At 40.4% G+C, this 11053-nt stretch overlaps 2 non-coding genes across 2 annotated transcripts; both read left to right on the forward strand.

Annotated features, from left to right (window-relative positions):
- The first annotated feature begins 5267 nt into the window (after nucleotides 1–5267).
- On the forward strand, nucleotides 5268–5338 carry Trnag-gcc (transfer RNA glycine (anticodon GCC)). The gene has a single exon. It is a non-coding gene; the product is annotated as a tRNA-Gly (tRNA).
- A 362-nt stretch (nucleotides 5339–5700) lies between these two features.
- Nucleotides 5701–5771, forward strand: Trnag-gcc (transfer RNA glycine (anticodon GCC)). The gene has a single exon. It is a non-coding gene; the product is annotated as a tRNA-Gly (tRNA).
- Nucleotides 5772–11053: the final 5282 nt, after the last annotated feature.

Raw genomic sequence — 11053 nt, forward strand, 5'->3', positions numbered from 1 at the left:
TAATACAATCATTCTACATTTTCGTATACTGTAACTGGTCTTTGTATTCCGTTTATATCTACAAGTTCACCTTCACCATACTCCTACACACATCTACACTCATTTACACCTTTTTAAAGCTTAACACTTTTTTATTTTGTCTTTACACCTTTAAATACACCAACATACACTTTCTTTACATCTCAGAAACACCTAATAACATAGCTAATTACACGTACACACATATAGAGACATGCAGTTATACCAACACACACACACACACACACACACACACACACACACATACACTTACCAAACCACACATAGACACATACATACTTCCTAACACATACACTCATACATACACTTAAAAAAAAACCCACAAACACACATACACACATACATTCTTCCCAACACATACACACACACATACATACACATACCAAAACACACACATTCACTACCCCACACATCTTCACCCTCCCTAGCACCCCTAACACCCTCTTCACACCCTCCTCCCTGGCACTGCACCCTGCGAACTCTTCCCCCCATTCCCAAACACCCCGGTTCGAGCCCCGCTGCACCTTGATACACCCAGATACACCGAGGGAGGAAGCCGCGAAGGTCCCGAGTGTCTTGTGTCCGCCCGCCGTGACGCAAGGCCGAGAGAGAGAGAGAGAGAGAGAGAGAGAGAGAGATTGTGTGTAGTAGTTTTGGTTGTCGAGTTTTTTCCAGGTTTTTTTTAATTATTTTTGATGGTTTTTAAGAGAGAGAGAGAGAGAGAGAGAGAGAGAGAGAGAGAGAGAGAGTAGTTTTAGTTTCCAGTTTTTTCCAGTTTTTTTCATTATTTTTTGAGGGGTCTTACAGAGAGAGAGAGAGAGAGAGAGAGAGAGAGAGAGAGAGAGAGAGAGAGAGAGAGAGAATTATGTAACGTTTTCTTTCTCTTTTTTTGTGTGTATTTAGGATTTTTTACTTATCTTTTTTTACTTCTCTGGAATCGTCTATTTATTTCCAAGAACACACACACACACACACACACACACACACACACACACACACACACACACACACACACACACACACACACACTTCCCCTCCCTCCCCCCACACACACTATCACCTCCCCTCCTTCACCCCCCCTCACACACACACACACATTCCCCCTCCTCCCCCCCCCCACACGCACGCACCCACGCACATCTCCCAACTAGCCAATCACCGCCCAGCATCACCCTGAGAGCCAATCACCTTCCCGGGATGAAAATCTTGACCAATCATAATTCATCTTATTGTGCGGTTGTCTCCTGTTAATTATCTGATGTTATTTCGTTCTCCTTTCCTTCTTTTCTTCCGCCTTTAATCTTTTTACCTTTTTTTTATGTATAGGAATGAAGCAATTGGATAAGGAAAGTTGTAAATCTGTATATGTAGAAAGTTAAAGTTGTCGAAATTCAAGTAGAAAAAAGTTGAAAAGTAGAAATAAGTAGAAATAAGTAGATAAGAAGAAATAAGTAGAGAAGTAGAAATAAGTAGAAAATTAGAAATAAGTAGAAAATTAGAAATAAGTAGAAATAAGTAAAAATAAGTAGAAAAGTAGAAATAAGTAGAAGTAAGTAAAGTAGAAATAAGTAGTAAAGTAGAAATAAGTAGAAAATTAGTAAAAATCTCGAGTTTCCATATTTTGTAGAGTTTAATAATATGTTGAAAATAAGTCGGCAAGGGTTGGTAAGAAAGATTGAAAGAAAGGAGTGAAAGAAAGTGAAGGAAGAAAAGGAAAGCGCATAGAAATATAGAAAGAAAATAAGGGAAAAGAATGAGAAGGAAAGAAAGATTAACGGAAAGAAAGGAAGAGAAGAAAAGAAAGAAGGAATGAAAAATAAAAAAATAAATATATTGGGAGATACGGACAAAAAAAAATTAAAAGAAAAAAACAGAATTATGTAGCATTTTTATTTTCTTATTTATTTTTTGTTTTGAAAAGCTGCAGAAGGAAAGAAAAGAAAGAAAGCAGCCAAGAAAGAGAAGTATTAAAAAAAGAAAGAAAAAGACAGGTCAGGAAAAATAAAGTGTTAAGAAAAGAAAGTACGAAATAAATCAGGAGAAAAGAAAAAAGAAAAAAATGGAGAAACTCAAAAATGAAAAGAAAAAAAGAAAAAAAGGATTAAAACATGCGGAAGGAAATAAAAGAAAAAGACAAGCATTAAAAAAAAAGACAGGACAGGAAAAAGAAAGTTGCAAGAAATGAAAGTCCGAAATAAATCAAGAAAAAAAGAAGAAAAAAGAAAAAAAATTGAACCCGCCAATAAATAAACGAAAGGAAGGAAAGAAAGAAATATTACTCCGGGCATTAGAATGAAGGAAGAGAAACTCGTAACTTCCAGGAAAGACAGACACAAAAAACGCGATGGAGGAAGAAAGAAAACGTGGGAGGAAAGGAGGAGGAGAAGTAGGAGGAGGAGGAGGAGGAGGAGGAGGAGGAGGAGGAGGAGTTATTCTTCCTGGTCTTCTCTTTATCTCTGGTCATCGCTTGGAGGGAACTGTCGCTATTAATAACAGAGAGAGAGAGAGAGAGACAGAGAGAGAGAGACGCATCCCCTATCTAACGCAATTGCTAAAGCTGAATTCCCTCCCTCCTCCTCCTCCTCCTCTTCCTCCTCCTCCTCCTCTTCCTCATCCCCTTCCTCCTCCTCCTCCTCCATAGCTGTTAATTATACACAGGTAAGAAAGGAGGAAAAGCAGTGAGGATTGTCAAAAAGGAGGAGGAGGAGGAGAAGGAGGAAGAGGAGGAGGAGTGGGAGAAGGAGGAGGAGGAGAAGGAGGAGGACATGAACAGCAATAACAAGGACAAGAACATCAACTAAAACAAGAAAGAAGAAGAAGAAGAAGTAGAAGAAGAAAAAGAAAAATAAGATGAAATTTGGTTTGAAATAAAAAAATGAGGAAAAAGAGAAAACAAAAAAGTCAAAAATAAAGAACAACAAAATAAAAAAGATGAAAAATAGATATCAAAGAAACAAAACAAAACAAATGAAAGAAAAATCGACCACAAAAAAAATATAAAAAAAGGAAGAGAAGAGAAACTGATCGAGAAAAAAAAGATTAAAAAGAAGAGGAGGAAATCATAAAGAAACCAACATTGGGAAACCAGGATGCAAGTTAGACAGACAGACAAAAAAAAGAGAAAAAGAAATTGGAAAACACCCAAAATTTCCCTCTTTTTACTGATTTTGTTTACTGTTTTATTTTTATTTTACTGATTTTTCGTGTATTTGAAGTATTTTTGAGTATTTGTATTTTTTTATATAATTTGTGTATCAGAGAGAGAGAGAGAGAGAGAGAGAGAGAGAGAGAGAGAGAGAGAGAGAGGGTGTGGTACAGAGTTGGCTGCGTAACCATTTCTCTCTTCCTCCTCCTCCTCCTCCTCTTCCTCTTCCTCCTCCTTGTCCTTTTCGTCGTCCTTGTCCTCCTCCTCCTCCTCCTCCTCCTCTTCCTCTTCCTCCTCCTCGTCCTTTTCGTCGTCCTTGTCTTCCTCCTCCTCCTCCTCCTCCTCTTACTCCTCTTTCTCTTCCTCCTTTTCCACCTCATAAACTCTTCTGGATTTAAGCGGAAATTTCCACATTTATATATATTTTTTTGTGTCTGTCTGTCTGTATGTATGTATGTGTCTATGTATGTATGTGTGTGTGTATTTTCATTTTGTTACTGTGATGGGACTGAGCGTGTGTGTGTGTGTGTGTGTGTGCTTGCGGTTATTTCACACATGTAAACAAGATAAATTTTTTTACCATTTTCGTTTCATTAAGATCCGTGTTACATTTTGGAGGAGGAAGAGGAGGAGGACGAGGAGGAGGAGGAAGAGGAGGAGGAGGAGGAGGAGGAGGAGGAATTGGGGGATTGTGATAGGTATAATCCCCCCCTACACAACCCCTTCATTATCACCTACACCCCCTATCACCCCCCTACCTCCCCCACCTACACACACACACACACACACACACACACACACACACACATACACACACACATACACACACACTCCTAATTCTTCTTTCCTTTCTCCCTTCTCTTCCAACCTCCTCTCTTCTCTCTCTCCTTTCCCCTATTTCCCTTGCCTACCCTTCCTCTATTTCCCTCTCCCCAACCCCTTACATCTCCCCTCTCCCCCACCACACCCACACCCATCACCCCCACAACACCCCTACTCCCCTTCCCCTCCCCACCCATCACCCCCACTACACTCCCCTACTCCCCTTCCCCTCCCACTCATCACCCTTTTAGACCCAACTTGACGTGTTTTCCTGGAATGGGACAACTCACGACAACACAACCTTGGAATAGTACACAGGCGCCGGAATGCAACCCTGAAGGAGCCTTGTGCTGTGGTTTGCGTGTGTGTGTGTGTGAGTGTGTGTGTGTGTGTGTGTGTGTGTGTGTGTGTGTGTGTGTATTTCCTTTGTCCATCTCTTTGCCGGCCTTCCAAGCACATCATGAGAGAGAGAGAGAGAGAGAGAGAGAGAGAGAGAGAGAGAGAGAGAGAGAGAGAGAGAGAGAGAGAGAGAGAGAGAGAGAGAGAGAGAGGTTAAAGGGCAAAGTAACTATATCTAATTTGCTCTACCTTTTCTCTTCCTCTCTTCCTCTTCTCCTTCTCCTTTCTTTCTCTTTTTCTTCCTTTTCTCTTTCTCTCTCTCTCTCTCTCTCTCTCTCTCTCTCTCTCTCTCCTCATTAACCTTCTTTTCTTAATGGTATGTCTGTGCGTGGCTAGGGAGACAGTTGGAGGTAATGAGATGGGGGGAGGGGAGAGGGAAAAGGGGGAGGAGGAGAGAAGAGGGAGAGGGAAAGGGAGGAGAGAAAGGGGCAGGGGAGATAAGGGAGCAGAGGAGCGGGGAAGGGAGGAGGGAGGGAGGAAAGGGGAAAGGGATGGGTTTTGGGAGAGAAAGGAGGGGAGGTGAGGGGGGAGATGATTGGAGAGAAGGGGGGGAGAAAAAAGGGAGAGATGATAAATAAGGGGAGGAAATAGAAGGAGATTTAGGGGGAAAGGGACTAAAGGGAAGAGGAGAAGTTTGGAAGCGAGAAGAGAAAATTAAGAGGAGAAAAGTAAGATGAAAGAGAAAATGGAGAAGAAAAGTGGAAAGTAAGAGAAAAAAAAGAAAAAAGGCCGAAGAGAAGAAAAAGCAGGACCTGTTGTTGATTATTTATTTATTTATTTATTTTTTTGGGGGGGGGTGCTTGCGTGTGCTTGCGTGTGCGTATCTGCTTTCATTTACTACTCCCAAACCGGTTGAGTGCAAGCATCGGTGGTTCAGTGGTAGAATTCTCGCCTGCCACGCGGGAGGCCCGGGTTCGATTCCCGGCCGATGCACATTTTCTTGTTTTTAATTTGTTGTTTTTGTGGATTTCTTAAAACACGGCAGTGAAACAAAATCAGCTCAGTTGTCCTATATGCATTTTATTTTATACCACTCCACGATTTTGGGACCTTCCACATTCTTCCTTGTTTTTTTACGAGCTAATATTTAATGTCCGTTGCGTGACTTTTCTTTTATTAGTGAAGATCAAGGAAAAAAAATCAAAACATACTACAATAATTTTTTTTCTTTCAAAACGGTATTTTTTTCCCAAGCTTTGAATCTCGAGCAAACATTACCTCCGTGTGTCTCGCCTCCCTCCGCCGGGAACACCGTCGTGACAGTGTTATCGCCAAGTCACGCCGCACACCTCCAGGCATCGGTGGTTCAGTGGTAGAATTCTCGCCTGCCACGCGGGAGGCCCGGGTTCGATTCCCGGCCGATGCAACCCAATATTTTATCTGTTCTTTCTTCTTATCAACTGCAGAAATGATAGATAGATTGATAGATAGATAGACTGAATGGAGGGAGTTTTCTACGTATATTATCACTAACCCTTTCTCTCTCTCTCTCTCTCTCTTTCTGACAAGTTTAACCATGGAAAGTAGTAACGAGAGAGAGAGAGAGAGAGAGAGAGGCCCAGGGTGTGTCCAGATAATAAATTAGTTTCCCCTCTTTGATTTTGACACCTGGAGGTCTAAAATATACACCTGTAATTTGTCTAAGCTGTGATTCATCTAGGCAGGTAAGGTAAGGGGAGCAGGTTAAGGGGAGGGGAGGGGAGGAAAGAAGGAAGTGTGCAAGGGGAGATAAAGAAGTGAAGGGGAAGTAGAGAGAATAGGGATGAAAGATGGGGAAAGAGGAAGGAGTGGGGAGGAAAGAAGGGGAAGGAGGAAGGGGAGGAGAGGGATTGGGGAGGAAATAAGGTGAAGGGGAGGGAATCAAGGGAAAAGAAAGGGAAATGGGGAAGAAGGAAGAAAGAATGGGAAGAGGGAAAGAGGGAAGAAAGATTGGAAAGTGTTTAAAGGAGAGGAAAAGAAGGGAAGGGGAGGAAAAGATAGGAAAGAAAGGGTAGGGAAAGGAATCATTGGGGAGGAAGGAAGGGAAAGGAGTAAGAGGAAGAAAGAATGGGAAGGGGAGGAAAGGAGAGGAAAAAAGGTAGGTAAAGGAATCAGTTGGGAGGAAAGAAGGGAAAAGAGTAGGAGGAGGAAAAAAAGGGAAGGGGAGGAAAGGAGAGGAAAAAAAAGGGTAGGGAAAGGAATTAGTGGGGAGGAAAGAAGGGAAAGGAGTAGGAGGAGGAAAGAATGGGAAGGGGAAGGAGGTAAGGGGGGAGGAAGTGGAGGAAATAGGAGGAAAAGGGAGGAAAGGAAGGGAAGGGGAGGTGTGATTTACTCCTTTGCCCTTCACTGCTCTTCCCCTCTTCTCCCCTGCCTTCCCTTTCCTCCTCCCCCTCTTCTCTTCCTGTCATTCTCTCCCTCTTCTCCCATTCTCTGACTTCTTTTTTTCCCTCTTTTTCTCCTTCTTCCCCTTTTCTTCATTTCTCTTCATTTTCTTTTTCTGTTTTTTTTTCTCACTTTTTAATCTTCCCTTTACTTTCCTTCTCTCCATTTCTCCCTTTTCTTCCCTCTCTTCCTCCCTTTCTCCCTCCCTCCTTTCCCCTCCCCTCGCCCCCCTCGATTTCCCCTCCCCTTCCCTCCCTTCCTTTCCTCTCCCCTCTCCCCCTCTCTTCACTTTCCCCTCCTCCACCTCTCCACCTCCCTCCATTCATCATTCCACTTTTTTCCTCCACTTTTTACACGTCGTCTTCCTCCAATTGCCTCACTTTTCCTTCCTCCACCTCTTCACCTCCTCCTCCTCCTCCTCCTCCTCTTCCTCCTCCTCTTCTTCCTTTCCTTTTCCCTCTGTTAGGTTAGTTTGCCCTTCTACTTGATCTCTTTCTTCCTCCCTTTCTCTTTATTAACATTTTCTCTCCATTTATTCTTCCTTTCTTCTCTTCCTTCCTTCCTTCCTTTCTATTTCACTTTTCCCTCCTTCGTTCCTATTCTTTTCCTCATCCGTCCCTTTTTCTTCCTTTTCTTTTTTCCTCTTTGCTCTTTTTTATTCCTTTACTTTTTCTCTCATTCTCCTTTCCATATTTTTCTCTCCGTCCTTCCTTTCTTTCTTTTTCCTTTTAATTTTTTTCTTCCATTCTCCTTCCTTGTTTTTGTAATTTTTCCTTTTTTCTTTTTTCCTCTTTCCTTTTTTTTTTCCTACTCTTTTGTCTTCCTCCTTTCTCCCTTTTTTCCCTCCTTTCTTCCTTTTCACTTTCTTCTTCCTCTCTCCCTTCTTCCCCTTTTCATAATTCTATTCCTCTTACTTTCTTTTCCTCTCCTTTTCGTTTCTTTTCTTTCTCTCCTCATATCTCTTTTTTTCTCATCCCCCTCTTCCTTTCTTTTCCTTTTTTCCCTCCTTCCTTCCTCTTCTTCTTCATTTCCTTCCTTCCCCTCCTCATTCCTTTTATTTTCACCCCTTTTCCTCTCTGTTTATCCATTTTTCTTTTATTTCTTCCTTTCTCCCTTTTTACCTCTTTCCCTCCTCCTCTTCCCTATTTTCCTCCCCCTCCTCTTACCTCTTTTCCTCTCACCTTCATTTTGTCATAGCTCACCGCGACGCACCCTTTTCCTCCCTCCCTTCCTCCCTCTCTCCCCTTCCCTTCCTCCCTCCCTCTCCTCCCTCCCTCCCTCTGTTGTTGTGGTTTTGTATCAAGGTAAGGAAGGTGTCGTTACGGGTATACACGGGTCATTAGTGTGTGTGTGTGTGTGTGTGTGTGTGTGTTTGTTTGTAGGATATGTTAAGAAGATGGTAATAAAGTTAAGATAAAAAGATAGAAAGGAAAGGAAGAAAAAGATAGGAAAGAGAGGAGAAGAAAAAGAAATAGGAATGAGGGGAAAAAATGACGAAAGGAAAGGAAGAAAAAGAAATAGGAAAGAGAGGAAGAAATTGTGAAAAGAAAGGAAGAAAAAGAAATAGGAATGAGGGGAAAAAATGACGAAAGGAAAGGAAGAAAAAGAAATAGGAAAGAGGGGAAGAAAAGATGAAAGGAAAGGAAGAAAAAGAAATCATAACAAGGGGAAAGAAATAACGAAAGGAAAGGAAGAAAAAGAAATCATAACAAGGGGAACGAAATAACGAAAGGAAAGGAAGAAAAAGAAATCATAACAAGGGGAAAGAAATAACGAAAGGAAAGGAAGAAAAAGAAATAGGAAAGAGGGGAAGAAGAAGAAAACGAAGAAAAGAAATATGAAGCAGGAAAAGAAATAAAAGGTGCTCAGAAAATCATGAAAAGAGAAAACAAAGAAAAGAAAAGAAAAGTATAAAAGTAGGAAATGTTATGAAAATGGCAATAAAAAAGTAAGATTAAAAAAAAGATAGAAAGGAAAGGAAGAAAAAGAAATAGAGAAAATATTAACAGAAAGAGATAAAAAGGAATGAAGATAAATAAGTGTGTGTGTGTGTGTGTGTGTGTGTGTGTGTGTGTGTGTGTGTGTGTGTGTGTGTGTGTGTGTGTCACGAAGACGGATTAGCCTGGAGGCCTTGTATTGTATTTTTTTTTTTTTTTTTTTGTCTCTGGTTATTGGCAAGATTTATTTCCCAGAGATTCGCGTTTTTTTTTTCTGTGTGTGTGTGTGTGTGTGTGTGTGTGTGTGTGTGTGTGTGTGTGTGTGTGTGTGTATGATTTTATTGCCTACCATTTTCCTGTTTTATTTTATTTCATTTCTCCCATTTGTCTTTTTTTCCTGTTTTATTTTCCTTTTTTTGTCCCCTTTGTCTTTTTTTCCTGTTTCATTTTCTTTTTTTTTTGTCCCTCTGTCTCTTTTCCTCGCTTGGTTTGCCGCCTGGATTTCACTTTTTTTTTTCTTTTCTTTTCTTTGTTTGTGCGTGTGTTTGTGTGACGCCTAATGTTTCCTGCCAGTACTTTCCCTTTTCGTACTTCTTTTTGTTTTTGTTTTTTGTTTTGAAGTGGTTTTGTTGTTGTTCTTGTTGTTCTTCTTTTCCTTTTTCTTCTTAATCTCAATCCTCTTATACTTCATCTTCTTCATCATCTTCCTTTTCTTCTTTACTTCATTCCCCAAATTTAATCTCACTTTTCCCTTTTACAATTATTTTTTTCATTTCTCAATTTATTTACCTCTTTTCTTCTTATTCCTTCAAAAAAATAAATCTTCCTTTCTCGTTCTTATTGCTATATTTCTCCCATTTTTTCAGTATTCAATGTTTCTTTTCTATTTCAGTTTCTTTATTTACCTCCTTTATTCTTATGCCTTAAAAAATCTTCCTTTCTCGTTCTTATTGCTATATTTCTCCCATTTTTTCAGTATTCAATGTTTCTTTTCTATTTAAGTTTTTTATTTCCCTCCTTTATTCTTATGCCTTAAAAAATCTTCGTTTCTCGTCCTCATTGCTATATTTCTCCCATTTTTTCATGACCTTTTCAGTATTTCATGTTTCTTCTCTATTTCAGTTTTATATTTACCTCCTTTATTCTTATGCCTTAAAAAATCTTCCTTTCTCGTCCTTATTGCTGTATTTCTCCCATTTTTTCATAATTTTTTCCAGTATTTCATGTTTCTTTTCTATTTCAGTTATTTTATCCATCGTTTTTTTCTTGGTAATCCTCTTTATTGCATCTCTTTTCTCTCCCTTTTCTCTTATTTTCTATTTTTTTCATGTTTTTATTTAACCTTTCTCTCATTCTCTTACTTTCACTCCCATAGCTTCTTCCTCCTCATTACCTTCATTTTTTTCTATATATTTATTTCTTGCTTATTTCTCTCTCCATTTCCTCTTCCTACTCCTTTCTCTCAGTCATTATCTCTTATTTTTCTTCTTAATCTCTCCTTCCTCTTCCTTTCCTCCCCGGCTAAGATTACATGTGTTTTTTCTTATGTCTTTGCCTCTTGTTTTTTTGTCCTTGTGTACATTTTTTCTTCCCGGCTGTTGGCGTGTCCAAGAAAATATATCATGGACTTTTTCTTCTTTTTTTCTCTTTAGATTTTGACAAGGCACCGTGATTTAGAACATTCCTCACGCCATCTGGAGGACACGTCTCTCTCTCTCTCTCTCTCTCTCTCTCTCTCCTATCTTTCTATCTATCTATCTGTCTATATGTTTGCCATTAACTAATCAGATTTTTTTTTATTTTACTCGACAAATCAACTTTTTGTAGGGAATTATAAATGAAAAATAACACCCCTCTCTCTCTCTCTCTCTCTCTCTCTCTCTCTCTCTCTCTCTCTCTCTCTCTCTCTCTCTCTCTCTCTCTCTCTCTCTCTCTCTCTCTCTCATTTACTTCCTCATTTCGTCAAATATTTTTTCTCTCCCCTACACGCCCTCATTTCTCTCCCTCCCTCCCTACCTCCTTCCCTCCCTCCCTCCCCTCCTTCCCTCCCTCCCTCCTCCACCCTTCCTCCCTCCCTCCCTCATCATTCATCTCCAGTGTCACGTGTCCCTCCCTTTCTCCCTCCCTCTCTCCTCCCTTCCCTCCCTCCCTCCCTTGCTCACCCTAGACGTCATACCTGTAGCTAATGAGGCAGGTGAAGGGGGGAAGGTGTGTGTGTGTGTGTGTGTGTGTGTGTGTGTGTGTGTGTGTGTGTGTGTGTGTGATTTATGGACTTGTTGGCTCATAAAAGAAAGAGTAGAATGAAAGAATAGAAAGTAGAGATGGAAAAAATATATTCGATGAAAATAAG

This window comes from Eriocheir sinensis, chromosome 42, assembly GCF_024679095.1.
Source record: "Eriocheir sinensis breed Jianghai 21 chromosome 42, ASM2467909v1, whole genome shotgun sequence".
Taxonomy (NCBI): domain Eukaryota; kingdom Metazoa; phylum Arthropoda; class Malacostraca; order Decapoda; family Varunidae; genus Eriocheir; species Eriocheir sinensis.